Source organism: Vespa mandarinia, chromosome 7 (genome assembly GCF_050613455.1).
Source record: "Vespa mandarinia isolate Hongniang chromosome 7, ASM5061345v1, whole genome shotgun sequence".
NCBI classification, from domain to species: domain Eukaryota; kingdom Metazoa; phylum Arthropoda; class Insecta; order Hymenoptera; family Vespidae; genus Vespa; species Vespa mandarinia.
Window position 1 is genome coordinate 9288070 of NC_140816.1, and position 13289 is coordinate 9301358.

Here is a 13289-nt window from a genome sequence, read left to right on the forward strand (position 1 = left end):
TTGGACACATGACGACGCATGATAAAGTATTAGTCGACATAAGTATTGTTAAAATTTTGTCACTTTACGAGAACGTTTAATTAATACTGCTTTTTATTTTTTTTCAGGATTCCGGCGTCGTGATTTTGTTCGTTATAGTTAACAGTGTCGCGTGTACTTGGAAATATGTAAGATAAATTTGGTTGACAGTCGAACAGAATTGACATCTTTTCTTCGAGTTTCTACACTCATTTCTGTATATTAAGCGGCGTTCTTTTACTCTAACCTTATCCTTCAGTTTCTCGTAAGAGTATATTTTTCTTTTCTTTATGCATTTTTTATTGAATTTGTCGACATCTATCGTTGTCGACATCTATCGAGTAACTATCGAGAATTCATTCTACTTTGATAAATTTATTTCTTTAATTTTGTATTAATGAATTTAATGTGGATTCTTTCAACCAACAACCATTGTCGACGTGCGATTAGTAACCGACGTTATCTGAATTGGAAGGATAGATGCCTGATCTTCAACGTGCAATCCAAAATAACATAGACGTAATCCTTTCTAAATATACACTTTAATGGTAATCGTTGAGATTTCCCTTCTTACTTTTCTTTGTTTATCCCACCTGGTGTTTCTTTGTCCTCATTCAGTTTATAATAAAGTAATAAGGACATTCTACTCTTTCCTCCTTATTTTTTAATATCTTCTTTAGATGCCATGAACAGATTTCACGTGGAAGACGATCGATGAATGGTCTTAATTGTCTCATTAACACATCCATTCTGTGATGGAGTTAATGTTTAAATAATAGTAGATTCTTAGCTGGCGAGAAACTTAATATAATTTTCATTTTAAATTGCAATACTTAAAAATTTTTATCAACAAAAAGGACCATTGGAAGAACGATGCGAGTTACCATGTCAGTCTTCTTTCGAATTCCGTGTAGTAAACCTCGAAATAGAATTTCTCCGTATCATTAAATTCAATCATCTTACAGAAACGACCGTCTTATAATTATTTAAACAATGTACAATGCATTCGGGGTACGATAAGGTAATAATTAAACGATATTACATTTCGTAAAGCTTCGCATAATTTTTAAGACGCATTAGACAAAATAATTTACTTTCAATCTTCGTCGATCGATGACATCAACAAGAAGGACCATTGGAAGCATAATGCGAGTTACTACGTCAGTCTTCTTTCGTACTCCAAGGAATAAATGTTGAAATGTACTCTCTCCATACGGCTACATTAAATCATCTTACAGATACGTTCATTATCTAATTACAATGTATGCGACATGCAATAATGCAATATTTAAGGAATACTATATTAAGTTAAAAACCGTTTAGTACTTAAGACCCGTTCATAATGGATCCGATATAGAATAAAGTAATATTTAAACAATAGTACGTTAGTATAAATATTAAAAAGATTCAAACGAGCGAAAAATTCGAAACAATTTTAATACAAAATTACTCTACTTAAATAAATAATAATTTTAGCCTCGTGATAGTTGGCCTTACCTAATGTAAACATTAACTAACTTTTTCTTAACTTTAATAATCACCGAATATGTTTCCTTCCATACTCCAACATCGAAGCATTCTCATTATAAACGCAAAAAATTTATAAATAAATATTTTCAATAATTGTTCAATTATTTAAACAATCTACAATGTACGCGAAATAGAATAAATTAATATATAAACAATAGTAGATTTGTTTAAACGTTATAATGAAGGGATCGCGAGAGAAACTTAAAATAATTTTAATATAAAATATGCTTAAAAATTTTATCTTTAATATGGTTTCCTGCTCATATGCAATATAAACAAAAACGATCCTTCGATTAACTTTGAAAATAGTCAATTAGTATCCCTTTCCGCTCCTACCAGTGCACGTCGGCACTTTTATTTATATATGCGAAAACATATAAATTAATATCCTCGGAAATTTTATAATTATTTAAAGAATCTTTAATATACACAGGATAGAATAAAGTTATATATAAACAATAGTACAATTACTTAAACATGAAAATGACTAAATAGCACGCAGGAGTTGGGATAGTTTCAATATAAATTTCTATTACTTAAAAATTTTAATTTCGGAGTAGTTACCTCGTGTAATATAAACATAAACGCACTGTTTCATGACTTTGATAGTCCGCCAGTTAGTTTTCTCTCGCTCTTCGACCTGTGCACATCGCGATTCTCTTTTCTAAACGCTAAAGCTTATAAATTAATATTTTCGGTAATTTTATAATTATTTAATCGATTTTTATTGCACGTGGGATAGAATAAAGTAATATTTAAACAATAGTATATTTATTTAAACATTAAAAAGTCTGAATCACGCGCGGGACTTAAAATAATTTTCATATAAACTTCTATTACTTTAAAATTTTAATTTCGGAGTAGTTGCCTCGTGTAATATAAACATAAACTCACTTTTTCACGATTTTGACAGTTCGCGAGTTAGTTTCGTATTGCTCTCCGACCTGTGCACAACGCGATTAACTTTTCTTAACACAAAATTTTATAAATTAATGATTATCGATAATTTTATAATTATTTAAACGATTTTTATTGCACGCGGGATAGAAAAGAGTAATATTTAAACAATAGTACATTTATTTAAACATTAAAAAGTCTGAATCGCGCGCGGGACTTAAAATAATTTTCAGATAATCTTCTATTACTTAGAAATTTTAATTTCGGAGCAGTTGCCTCGTGTAATATAAACATAAACTCACTTTTTCACGATTTTGACAGTTCGCGAATTAGTTTCGTATTGCTCACCGACCTGTGCTCAACGCGATTAACTTTTCTTAACACAAAATTTTATAAATTAATGATTATCGATAATTTTATAATTATTTAAACGATTTTTATTGCACGCTGGATAGAAAAGAGTAATATTTAAACAATAGTACATTTATTTAAACATTAAAAAGTCTGAATCGCGCACGGGACTTAAAATAATTTTCAGATAATCTTCTATTACTTAAAAATTTTAATTTCGGAGTAGTTGCCTCGTGTAATATAAACATAAACGCACTATTTCACGACTTTGACAATTCGCGAGTTAGTTTCATATTGCTCACCGACCTGTGCACAACGCGATTAACTTTTCTTAACATAAAACTTTATAAATTAATGATTATCGATAATTTTATAATTATTTAAACGATTTTTATTGCACGCGGGATAGAAAAGAGTAATATTTAAACAATAGTACATTTATTTAAACATTAAAAAGTCTGACTCGCGCACGGGACTTAAAATAATTTTCAGATAATCTTCTATTACTTAAAAATTTTAATTTCGGAGTAGTTGCCTCGTGTAATGTAAACATAAACTCACTTTTTCACGATTTTGACAGTTCGCGAGTTAGTTTCGTATTGCTCTCCGACCTGTTCACAACGCGATTAACTTTTCTTAACACAAAATTTTATAAATTAATGATTATCGATTATTTTATAATTATTTAAACGATTTTTATTGCACGCGGGATAGAGTGGAGTAATATTTAAACAATAGTACATTTATTTAAACATTAAAAAGTCTGAATCGCGCACGGGACTTAAAATAATTTTCAGATAATCTTCTATTACTTAAAAATTTTAATTTCGGAGTAGTTGCCTCGTGTAATATAAACATAAACGCACTGTTTCATGACTTTGATAGTCCGCCAGTTAGTTTTCTCTCGCTCTTCGACCTGTGCACATCGCGATTAACTTTTCTTAACACAAAATTTTATAAATTAATGATTATCGATTATTTTATAATTATTTAAACGATTTTTATTGCACGCGGGATAGAGTGGAGTAATATTTAAACAATAGTACATTTATTTAAACATTAAAAAGTCTGAATTGCGCGCGGGACTTAAAATAATTTTCAGATAATCTTCTATTACTTAAAAATTTTAATTTCGGAGTAGCTGCCTCGTGTAATATAAACATAAACTCACTTTTTCACGATTTTGACAGTTCGCGAGTTAGTTTCGTATTGCTCTCCGACCTGTGCACAATGCGATTAACTTTTCTTAACACAAAATTTTATAAATTAATGATTATCGATAATTTTATAATTATTTAAACGATTTTTATTGCACGCGGGATAGAAAAGAGTAATATTTAAACAATAGTACATTTATTTAAACATTAAAAAGTCTGACTCGCGCACGGGACTTAAAATAATTTTCAGATAATCTTCTATTACTTAAAAATTTTAATTTCGGAGTAGTTGCCTCGTGTAATGTAAACATAAACTCACTTTTTCACGATTTTGACAGTTCGCGAGTTAGTTTCGTATTGCTCTCCGACCTGTTCACAACGCGATTAACTTTTCTTAACACAAAATTTTATAAATTAATGATTATCGATTATTTTATAATTATTTAAACGATTTTTATTGCACGCGGGATAGAGTGGAGTAATATTTAAACAATAGTACATTTATTTAAACATTAAAAAGTCTGAATCGCGCACGGGACTTAAAATAATTTTCAGATAATCTTCTATTACTTAAAAATTTTAATTTCGGAGTAGTTGCCTCGTGTAATATAAACATAAACGCACTGTTTCATGACTTTGATAGTCCGCCAGTTAGTTTTCTCTCGCTCTTCGACCTGTGCACATCGCGATTAACTTTTCTTAACACAAAATTTTATAAATTAATGATTATCGATTATTTTATAATTATTTAAACGATTTTTATTGCACGCGGGATAGAGTGGAATAATATTTAAACAATAGTATATTTATTTAAACATTAAAAACTCTGAATCGCGCGCGGGACTTGAAATAATTTTCAGATAAACTTCTATTACTTTAAAATTTTAATTTCGGAGTAGCTGCCTCGTGTAATATAAACGTAAACTCACTTTTTCACGATTTTGACAGTTCGCGAGTTAGTTTCGTATTGCTCTCCGACCTGTGCACAACGCGATTAACTTTTCTTAACACAAAATTTTATAAATTAATGATTATCGATTATTTTATAATTATTTAAACGATTTTTATTGCACGCGGGATAGAGTGGAGTAATATTTAAACAATAGTACATTTATTTAAACATTAAAAAGTCTGAATCGCGCACGGGACTTAAAATAATTTTCAGATAATCTTCTATTACTTAAAAATTTTAATTTCGGAGTAGTTGCCTCGTGTAATATAAACATAAACGCACTATTTCACGATTTTGACAGTTCGCGAGTTAGTTTCATATTGCTCACCGACCTGTGCACAACGCGATTAACTTTTCTTAACACAAAATTTTATAAATTAATGATTATCGATAATTTTATAATTATTTAAACGATTTTTATTGCACGCGGCATAGAATAGAGTAATATTTAAACAATAGTACATTTATTTAAACATTAAAAAGTCTGAATCGCGCGCGGGACTTAAAATAATTTTCAGATAATCTTCTATTACTTAAAAATTTTAATTTCGGAGTAGCTGCCTCGTGTAATATAAACATAAACTCACTTTTTCACGATTTTGACAGTTCGCGAGTTAGTTTCGTATTGCTCTCCGACCTGTGCACAACGCGATTAACTTTTCTTAACACAAAATTTTATAAATTAATGATTATCGATAATTTTATAATTATTTAAACGATTTTTATTGCACGCGGGATAGAGTGGAGTAATATTTAAACAATAGTATATTTATTTAGACATTAAAAACTCTGAATCGCGCGCGGGACTTGAAATAATTTTCAGATAAACTTCTATTACTTTAAAATTTTAATTTCGGAGTAGTTGCCTCGTGTAATATAAACATAAACTCACTTTTTCACGATTTTGACAGTTCGCGAGTTAGTTTCGTATTGCTCTCCGACCTGTGCACAACGCGATTAACTTTTCTTAACACAAAATTTTATAAATTAATGATTATCGATTATTTTATAATTATTTAAACGATTTTTATTGCACGCGGGATAGAGTGGAGTAATATTTAAACAATAGTATATTTATTTAGACATTAAAAACTCTGAATCGCGCGCGGGACTTGAAATAATTTTCAGATAAACTTCTATTACTTTAAAATTTTAATTTCGGAGTAGCTGCCTCGTGTAATATAAACGTAAACTCACTTTTTCCCGATTTTGACAGTTCGCGAGTTAGTTTCCTATTGCTCTCCGACCTGTGCACAACGCGATTAACTTTTCTTAACACAAAATTTTATAAATTAATGATTATCGATTATTTTATAATTATTTAAACGATTTTTATTGCACGCGGGATAGAGTGGAGTAATATTTAAACAATAGTACATTTATTTAAACATTAAAAAGTCTGAATCGCGCACGGGACTTAAAATAATTTTCAGATAATCTTCTATTACTTAAAAATTTTAATTTCGGAGTAGTTGCCTCGTGTAATATAAACATAAACGCACTGTTTCATGACTTTGATAGTCCGCCAGTTAGTTTTCTCTCGCTCTTCGACCTGTGCACATCGCGATTAACTTTTCTTAACACAAAATTTTATAAATTAATGATTATCGATTATTTTATAATTATTTAAACGATTTTTCTTGCACGCTGGATAGAAAAGAGTAATATTTAAACAATAGTACATTTATTTAAACATTAAAAAGTCTGAATCGCGCGCGGGACTTAAAATAATTTTCAGATAATCTTCTATTACTTAAAAATTTTAATTTCGGAGTAGTTGCCTCGTGTAATATAAACATAAACGCACTATTTCACGACTTTGACAATTCGCGAGTTAGTTTCATATTGCTCACCGACCTGTGCACAACGCGATTAACTTTTCTTAACATAAAACTTTATAAATTAATGATTATCGATAATTTTATAATTATTTAAACGATTTTTATTGCACGCGGGATAGAAAAGAGTAATATTTAAACAATAGTACATTTATTTAAACATTAAAAAGTCTGACTCGCGCACGGGTCTTAAAATAATTTTCAGATAATCTTCTATTACTTAAAAATTTTAATTTCGGAGTAGTTGCCTCGTGTAATGTAAACATAAACTCACTTTTTCACGATTTTGACAGTTCGCGAGTTAGTTTCGTATTGCTCTCCGACCTGTTCACAACGCGATTAACTTTTCTTAACACAAAATTTTATAAATTAATGATTATCGGTAATTTTATAATTATTTAAACGATTTTTATTGCACGCGGGATAGAAAAGAGTAATATTTAAACAATAGTACATTTATTTAAACATTAAAAAGTCTGAATCGCGCGCGGGACTTAAAATAATTTTCAGATAATCTTCTATTACTTAAAAATTTTAATTTCGGAGTAGTTGCCTCGTGTAATATAAACATAAACTCACTTTTTCACGATTTTGACATTTCGCGACTTAGTTTTCTCTTACTCTTCGACCTGTGCACATCGTGATTCTAATTTCTAAACGCTAAAGCTTATTAATTAATATTATCGATAATTTTATAATTGTGTAAACGATTTTTGTTGTACGCGGGATAGAATAAAGTAATATTTAAAGAATAGTTCATTTATTTAAACATTAAAAATTCTAAATCGTGATTACCGATTCATTTCTCTTTTTTGTTTTGACGAATAGACATCTCAAGTGTCTCAGGATGTCTTCTCTGTAAGTATCTACGAATATTGAGGTAAATATATTTTTATATTTTACTTTTCTTCAATAATTTATACAGTTTCTTGTTTTAACGGTGATATTAATAATTTTGTTTTTATTTTGTTGTTTCAGAAAGTCATTGCGATTGCTCGGGGACCAATGTTGTAATCGAATATTTGTATCTCTTAAATATGAATATCGCGAAGTAAAAGCAGTGTTCGTTCGTTCGCGTTTCGCGATTTAAAATGCAAAAGTTTTTGCAACGTCTGCGTGCAATGCAGTCGTTAAAGTCAGTGTTTGTTCGCAAACTTTATTAACTTTTTAACAGTCGCATAGGCTGTATTTATAAAATACAGTAGAGTTTCGCGAAGTAAATTCAGTGACCGTCCGTTAAAAAATAACTATCGCGATATAGAGTCAGTGCATCATTGAAGAAATTCTTGATCAACTTTGATGTCGACCTACCTAATTTTCAACCACATACGAATCGTCCCCTCTCAATTTCGATCTGAACGAGTGTTTTGGAGACATCGCAGAACTTCTTAAGTAGTAAGTGAATTTTTAAGTCCCTCCAATCACTCAATCATGTCGAGGACGAAAGGTCCGAATCAGCACGGGTGATTGGTTGTAATTAATTAGTAGAAGAGCATTGAGTGACCACGAGTAAATTTCTTCGGAGATTTACTCGTGAATGGTTTCTTATTTTTTCATTTATTTATTAGATCAGGATAGAGTCTTCTTGCTCAAACGCGTTTATAATTATTTGAGATTTTGAATATTTTAATACATTTTTAAATATTTTACTCGCGCGGAAATAAGTAAAGAATCGATATTCATAAGTTTTAATAAGGAACGAGTAAGAAGACACTCGCGATGGATTCTCTCTGGATTACAAACGAAACTGTGGATGATTTTATTACAATAATTAAAATATTCGTTTGTAAGAAGGAAAGTCCAAGGGTTTGCTTTATATATTTAAATAATTATTAATTAAATATTTAATCAATTTAAATTGATACAAAAAAGTCTCGATAGAGTCATTGATTTTGAAAGAGATAAATCGAGTAGAATGATTGCTAAAAAACAAAGAGACGTAGTCCTAGACGTAAGCCTAGATGATAAATTAATTATTTTTTAGCTCAGGATTTTCAGCAATTAATATACTATTATCTAATTTTTAATTTTTTTATAATTAATATCTAATTTTTCCCACGCAGCGAAAAAGTATCTTTCGTAAGGATAATAATAAGTTTTCAGATTCGTTAGGGTTGTATTAGAGTTATATTTCATATCTTAGAATTTGGAATCAAATTTTGTCGTTACAGTTTTAGAGTGATAATCGATTAGGTTGAGGCACGAAGCAAAGAAGAAACTATATCCCGAAGACAACATGTGGCTCAAGAGGACAACTATTAGGCTATTGAGTTATTTTCGAAGGTTCACTAGGAACTTTCGAGAATGGCTCTTAGTTTTACTATATTAGTATTTTAATTTTACCATGTTGTCACTCAAAATGCTCTTATGGTGATGGGTGTAGGGGTGTAAATATAAAAAACTGAGAAGGGGTAACCTTCCGTAAATAATATTCCCACATTGTCACGCGTACGCGAATAGGATTATTTCATATTTTATGCCTTTTTAATATTAAACTTTTTTTTAAAACTTAATTGAATTTATGATTCTAGTTTAATAAAATCAAATTTTACGTTAAAGTCGATTGATAAATTTAGCACATTTTTTCTTTTCTAAAGTTCAATTCAATTCATAATTTTATTTTAATAAAATCGAGTTCTATATTAAAATCGCATATCTATGAAATGTAAAAGTAATATAATATATCTTTAGATCAGTATTCAAAATTTTTCATTCTTTTTTAATAAATATTTTTTTTTCTTAGCTTTTAAGTTTAATTAAATTAAATTCCGAATTTTATCGTTCGTATAATTAATGTACATATATACATATTCTTTCTTTTTCCTTATTTCTTTTCAGCTAGGTCTAAGTCATGAGATCGCGAACACGGGAAGGAATAATTAATAAATAGGATTATCTTAACATTTAAACAATGTACGATATATGTAAAGTATAATTAATTAATATTTAAACAATAAGATATTCTTTACAACGTTATAAAAATCATATACATGTATTGTCATTTACTATCGATTAATAGATATAATAATATTTCTTTCATAGAGAATAATATTTATTTATATTAATCGTTTATTCTTCATAAGTTTAATCAAAATAAATTTAGCATCTTATCGTTCGTATAATTAATATACATATATACTAATTCTTTTTTCTTTTCTTAGTTCTTTTCAGCTAGGTCCGGGTCGTGGGATCGCGAACACATGAGGGAATAATTAATTAATATTTAAACAATAGGATATTCTTAGCAACGTTATAGACAACATGTATATATATTATCGTATATTATCGATTAATAAATATAATATTTATTTCAGAGAGAATAATATTTATTTATATCTGTGTTCAGAATATTTCATTTCTTTTTAATTAATCTTTTATTTTTTTTAAGTTTAATCAAATTAAATTCAGCATTTTATCGTTCGTATAATTACTGTCATTTCTATTTTTTCTTATTTACTGTCATTAATTATCCTCTATATATATCTCGGGTGGGACCCATGGGATGGAGACATGGGTGTGGGCCTCTGTGCGGGTTACTTTCTCAGCATCTTATAGAGCTGCTTCTCTTTTCTTTTCTTTTTGGGACACTCTTTTCTATTTCACATTTTTCATTGTTATTTGCTCCTATTAATTATGATTTATAAGTCTCGGGTGGGACCCATGGGATGGGGACATGGGTGTGGGCCTCTGTGCGGGTTGTTCTCTTAGCATCGTGTAGGGCTGCTTCTCTTTTCTTTTCTTTTCTTCACTTTTTGGGGCTCTCTTTTCTATTTCATATTTATCTTATTTAATTATGTTTTTAATTATTTTATTAATATGTTATTTCTTTTCATTATGTCTTTTCAGATTTTTATTATGTTATATCTTCTTAATTATGTTTTTATGGTTTTAATTATGTTTTTAATATATTCTTATTAATTATGATTTACAGATTTTCGGTAGGAACCATTAGATGAAGCGGACTTGTTTCAGCAGCATGCAGAGCTACTTCAATTTTCTTATTTTTCAGCAGCTATCTTTTATTACTCATATTTTTATTCTTTAATAATGTTTTTAATTATGTTTTTAATTGTGTTATTAATATGTTATTTCTTTTTATTATGTCTTTCCAGATTTTTATTATGTTATTTCCTTTTAATTATGTTTCTTTAATATTTATTTATGTTATTTCTTTTTAATTATGTTTTTATGTTTTTAGGTTTGTTATTAATATATTCTAATTAATTTTAATTTTTAAGCATTAGGTAGGACTCATGAGATGAAGCGGACTGTTGGTTTAGCAGCGTGCAGAGCTATTTCTATTTTCTTATCTTTCTTTTATTAATTTTCTTTCTTTCTTTTTCAGGGATGATCCAGTAATCATGCAGCGATATTCAATATCTCTTTTTTTTTCTTTTTCTTATTTTTTCCTTATCTTTTTCTTTTTCAGGATAGGTCATCAAGGCATAGGTTCATTTCTGGTCGAATGCGTCATCGCCTGGCACGATTCTTCATCGATTTTTACACGCGGTTACGGGCAGGATAGGAGAACACTGGCGTGCGTGTCGGCGTGCACAAGCGTTGGTGTTCTCGGGCGCGATTAAACATCGTTTGACTGCTCGTATCGAAAACGCAAATTTAGAGTAGATTCATCGTTTTTCTAACACTCACGTGAATGAACGCGGGCGCGACTTAAAAGTCCTACCGGGGACTTCGTTTAAATTTTTGCTCGAATATTCGATTAGATTACCTCGCGAACGCGTTTTTTTAGAGTAGAGTCACCGTTTTCCGAGCACTTGCGTGGGTGTCCGGGCGCGATTAAAAGTCCTACCATGGACTTCGTTCAGTGTTGAAATTCGGGGTGCGCGAACGGTTTACCTTGTAGTGCTGTACATAGCTGGCTGATGTTATGACCATCCTAATGTTTGGTAGCGGGGCGGAAATCCCGACAAATATCATGGAAAGTCTAAATACCGGTTAGCATATGTCACTTTGGATTTCAACTTAGAGTCATCGTTATTCTAACACCCGCGTGGGTGTTCGCGTGCGCGATTAAAAGTCCTACCGGGGACTTCGTTTTGTTTGTTCGAATATTCGATTAGTTTATTTAGAGTAGAGTCATCGATTTTCGAACACTTGCGTGGGTGTCCGGGCGCGATTAAAAGTCCTATCATGGACTTCGTTTTAGTGTTGAAATTCGGAGTGCGCTTCGGATTTCAACTTAGAGTCACCGTTATTCTAACACTCACGTAAGTGTTCGCGAGCGCGATTGAAAGTCCTACCGGGGACTTCGTTTTATTTCTTCGACATATCGATTAGATTACTTCGCGAATTTGGATAGAACAGTAGAATCTACGTAACTATAACACACGTGAGTGTCGCGAACGCGATTAATGCGCTTTGATTGTTCGAAATTCGGATGCACGAATTCAGATGTGCTTAATAATCCGTTATGCCTGAGGCGGAGGGTGTCGAACGGTTAAGCTTTCTGTAAGTGGAGTCCCTGTAGCTCAGGCTAGATACTTCCTGTTAGCTTTGTCCCATGCCCAAGATATCCGAAGCGGAAGGCATGAGGGATCGGTATCGCGGTACGCGGATTTTAGAGTAAAGTAGAGTCACCGTTAGCTCGTGGGTCTCCACATGCAGCAACTTCCACGTAGTGAGACCTGGGTCGTTAATACTTGCAAAGTTTAATTGTAAACTTTTAAATGCAAGTATTACCGAGCGAATGGCTGCATATTGTATTACTTTTCCAATATCTTTTCAAACTAATTCCAACTAAACATTAATATATTTCCATCTTATATAGCTAATAATTCTTCGAAAGAAGAAATATAACAGAATTTATTGTACAATAATTTCTTACGGAACGACAAGGAAATTTTTCTATCACACTTTTTTGTTCGCTGTTACTTCTATTCTTTTTTATTTATTATAATTAATTATTCTTTATAAGTCTCGGGTGGGACCCACAGGAGGGGCCTGTGGGCGAGGGCTTCTGTGCGGGCTGCTGTCTCAGCATCATATAGAACTGTTTCGCTTGTCTTATCTTTTTGGGGCTCTCTATTCCTCTCTTTCTGGGGCTCTCTTTTCTTTCTCCGGCTCTCATTTCTATCTCATATTTTTCTTTTTCAGTTGTGTTTTCAATTGTGTTATTAGTATGTTATTTCCTTTTAATTTTGTTTTTAATTATGTGTTTAATTGTGTTTTTAATTATATCTTTAATTATATTTTTGATTATGTTCTTAATTATGTTTTTAATATATTCTATTAATTATGATTTAGTTGCTTTAAGTACGATCCATAGGATGATGCATGCTGCTTCTCTTTTCGTTTCTTTTTCTAGTTCTCTTATCGATTTATATATATTTATTTTCTATTTGTATTTTATATATGTATATATATATATATATATTATTTCCTCTTTATCTTTTTCTTTTACAGGATAGGTCATCGAGGGATAGGTTCATCTGCGGACGGATGCATCGTCGCCTGTATGGATTCATCATCGATTTTTACACGCGAATACGGGAAGGATAGGAAGAACACTGGCGCGCGTGTCGGCGG

At 30.7% G+C, this 13289-nt stretch overlaps 1 long non-coding RNA gene across 5 annotated transcripts in view; it reads left to right on the plus strand.

The window, feature by feature from the left end:
• Nucleotides 1-1670, plus strand: part of LOC118443405 (uncharacterized) — a 51737-nt gene extending 50067 nt beyond the window's left edge. For 4 of the 5 annotated variants that reach the window (XR_014982368.1, XR_004838671.2, XR_004838672.2 and 1 more), the window contains exon 3: nucleotides 108-1670. This is a non-coding gene — a long non-coding RNA (uncharacterized LOC118443405). The remainder of the gene's footprint in view (nucleotides 1-107) is intronic. The other variant, XR_014982369.1, reaches the window with a different exon arrangement.
• Nucleotides 1671-13289: the final 11619 nt, after the last annotated feature.